Source organism: Salvelinus sp. IW2-2015, unplaced genomic scaffold (genome assembly GCF_002910315.2).
Source record: "Salvelinus sp. IW2-2015 unplaced genomic scaffold, ASM291031v2 Un_scaffold960, whole genome shotgun sequence".
NCBI lineage: Eukaryota > Metazoa > Chordata > Actinopteri > Salmoniformes > Salmonidae > Salvelinus > Salvelinus sp. IW2-2015.
Genome location: NW_019942664.1, coordinates 419005 through 422558, shown reverse-complemented (window position 1 = coordinate 422558; position 3554 = coordinate 419005). Strand labels below are relative to the sequence as shown.

General features: G+C 41.6%; 1 pseudogene; it reads right to left on the bottom strand.

Moving 5' to 3' along the window:
* Positions 1 to 587: 587 nt before the first annotated feature.
* Positions 588 to 3554, bottom strand: part of LOC139024080 (netrin-G1-like) — an 80951-nt pseudogene continuing 77984 nt past the window's right edge.

The following is a 3554-nucleotide window of genomic DNA, read 5'->3' as shown; positions in this document are numbered from 1 at the left end:
AAATTGAGATGGTTTGGGATGAGTCGGACTGCAGAGTGAAGGAAAAGCAGCCAGCAAGTGTTCAGCATATGTGGAAACTCCTTCAAGACCGTTGGAAGAACATTCCAGGTGAAGCTGGTTGAAAGAATGCCAAGAGTGTGCAAAGCTGTCATCAAGGCAAAGGGTGGCTACTTTGAAGAATCTCAAATATAAAATATATTTTGATTTGTTTAACATATTTTTGGTTACTACATGATTCCATATGTGTTATTTCATTGTTTTGATATCTTCACTATTATTCTACAATGTAGAAAATAGTAAAAATAAAGAAAAACCCTTGAATTAGTAGGTGTTCTAAAACTTTTAATCTGTGTTATATGAAATGAGTAAAGCAGTATGTAAACATTATTAAAGTGACTCGTGTTCCATTATTAAAGTGACCAGTGATTCCATGTCTATGTGTATTGGGCAGCAGCCTCTAATGGGCAGGGTTGAGTAACCAGGTGGTAGCCGGCTAGTGATGGCTATTTAACCGTCTGATGGCCTTGAGATAGAAGCTGTTTTTCAGRCTCTCTATCCCAGCTGTGATGCACCTGTACTGATCTCACCTTCTGGATAGTAGTGGGGTGAACAGGCCYTGATTGTCTTTTTGGCCTTCCTGTGATACCGGGTGCTGCAGGTGTCCTGGTGTCAGGCAGTGTGCCCCCGGTGATGCGTTGGGCAGACRGCKCCACACTCTGGAGAGCCCTGCGATTGCGGGRGGTGCAGTTGCCGTACCAGCCTGTGATACAGACTGGCAAGATGCTCTCAATTGTGCATCTGAAAAATTTGATGGTCTTAGGAGCCAAGACAAATTTCTTCAGCCTCCTGAGGGGGTATTGTTTTTTCAGCCTCTGTGCAGGGGTACTGTTGTAGTCAGACATGAGTCAGCTAGTACCACCATAGCTGCATTAAATATGTATTTGTGCCCTAGACATGGGTTGCACCTCGGAGGCTAATGTGACTGTTTAGTTTAAATTACATTCATTTATAGCGGCTTGGAAATATCATGACATTGCTTATGTAGGCTGTCACGGCTGTCTTCGTCCTCCTCATCTGAGGAGGAGAAGTTTGCAGGATCGGAAGACCAATACGCAGCGTGGTAAGTGTTCGTCATTTTAATGGAAAAACTGAAKACTACAAAGAAACAACCGTGAAGCTAAATACCAATCGTGCTGACACAAACACTACACATAGACAATCACCCACAACCCAAAATGACAAAACAGGCTACCTAAATATGGTTCCCAATCAGAGACAACGACTAACACCTGCCTCTGATTGAGAACCATATCAGGCCAAACACAGAAACAGACAAACTAGACATACAACATAGAATGCCCACTCAGATCACACCCTGACCAAACAAAACATAGAAACATACAAAGCAAACTATGGTCAGGGCGTGACATAGGCAAATGAGTCGGAAAAAACGTTGCCATATTATGATGTCGTCAAATTTAATTTAGAGTGATTACTGTTACTAGCAAAGTTTGTCAAAAATAGCTAGCAATGCTAATGTTAGCTACCTAAAATACAGTGGTCCCCTCAATCTTAGTTAGCTGGCTAATGTTATACTGAATTTAAAGTCAATCTGGCAACATCACAATCCTTAGGTAGCTAATGTCAGCTATGCTAGCAATGATAYTGATAATYATTATCAAAATATACATAACCAGATACATAACCAGCAGTCTATGGTCTAGCTACCAGTATATTCACCACGATTGGGGACCAATTCTCACCACCTATTCCACACAGTAGGGTCCTTAATGATTTTTTTATTTAATTAGGCAAGTCAGTTAGGAACAAATTCTTATTTACAATGACGGCCTACCCCTACCCCTATGGGACTCCCAATCACAGCCGCTTGTGATACAGCCTGGAATCAAACCAGGGTCTGTAGTGATGCCTCTAGCACTGAGATGCAGTGCCTTTCGGGAGCCCCTTTAGCACAGCATGCAAACCATAGTAAACTGTGCATCCTGCTGGAAGCATGCATTGTCAAACCAGAGCCAGAGGCATGGTAAATCCATATAGGGCTTTTCAGTCTCAAATAGCCATGATCCTTTGAACGCGCTGGGGGTGATGAAACAATTGAGCCCTATTCAATGAAGCGCKYTGGGCGGAAGGGTGATTTACAGGTGGAGCTTGGCAAAAGGGGGTATGAATTGTTGACATAATTGTAATCCAAACCCATCCTTCATTTACTCGTGACGCACTCAGGTTCCAATCTCTGTTTTAGACGAGACTCCGTTGACACTAGAATAAAGGTTTCTGACTCATATCGATGCCACATAGAGATTCTTTTTTTTAGGGCAGATGTTATTTAAAAACAATGTAACCGCATTACACGGAACCCAAACCGGCTGCGCACGTGCGCCATCGTGCATAAATTTATTTTGTTCCCCTACACCAAACGCGATCAAGACACACAGGTTAAAATATCAAAACAAACTCTGAACCAATTACATTAATTTGGGGACAGGTTGAAAAGCATTAAACATTTATGGCAATTTAGCTAGTTAGCTTGCACTTGCTAGCTCCGACAATTAATCCACACATAAAACGGTCAACCGAATCGTTTCTAGTCATCTCTCCTCCTTCCAGGCTTTTTCATCTTTAAATTATATGCTGATTGGCATCTAAACTTTCATAGTATTACCATGACAACCGGCAACACAGTTCATCTTTCAATCACCCACGTGGGTATAACCAATGAGGAGATGGCACGTGGGTAGCTGCTTCTATAAACCAGTGAGGAGATGGGAGAGGCAGGACTTGCAGCGTGATCTGCGTCGGAAATAGAAAGGACTTCTATTTTAGCCCTTGGCAACGCAGATGCTCGTTGACGCGCGCGAGCAATAATTGAATAACATAGATTTCTAAATGTTTTTTGCAACACTCACGAGCGGTGTGGTCAGCCTGTTAGCAGTAGACTGCATTCACGGTCGACACCGTCTCTGCCTATATGCTGACTACACGCTGCGCGTAGGACTAGGGGGCCTGTCATGCTAAATAATGTACCCCAGCCAAATAGTGTCCCCCACTACATCACAATTGGATTCGATAAACTATTAGCTTTCGTTGCCATATCAATTGTGGGATGACCTAATGATTTGAAATTTGGAGATTACAGCCTAAATMAKATTKTTTTAATTATCGCTATGCAAACAAGGCTGWWTTCCACMACAATTTCGCTGTTTATACAGTTTTGTTTAGCTAATAAAATGAAAACATTAATTCAAACTACTTTAGGGTACCTTGTTAACAWTACAACATGAAATCCATGTCTTAAACATTGTTARGTTTCGGAAATGGCAAAGAAAACGTGTCATCTGCTTGACACATTAGTTACTTACCTTACAGATATCGAAGTCAGCTAATTTCCACTCCATTCATATGCAAATCCATTTGATGCATACACTGGCTTGTCTGGCTGTCCTTTTTTAAAATTGTAACCTGCCCTTCTCTTGTCTACACTGAAATAATATAATTTCAGTAGTCCTCTATTATGATTCATTTTTTTCTATCGC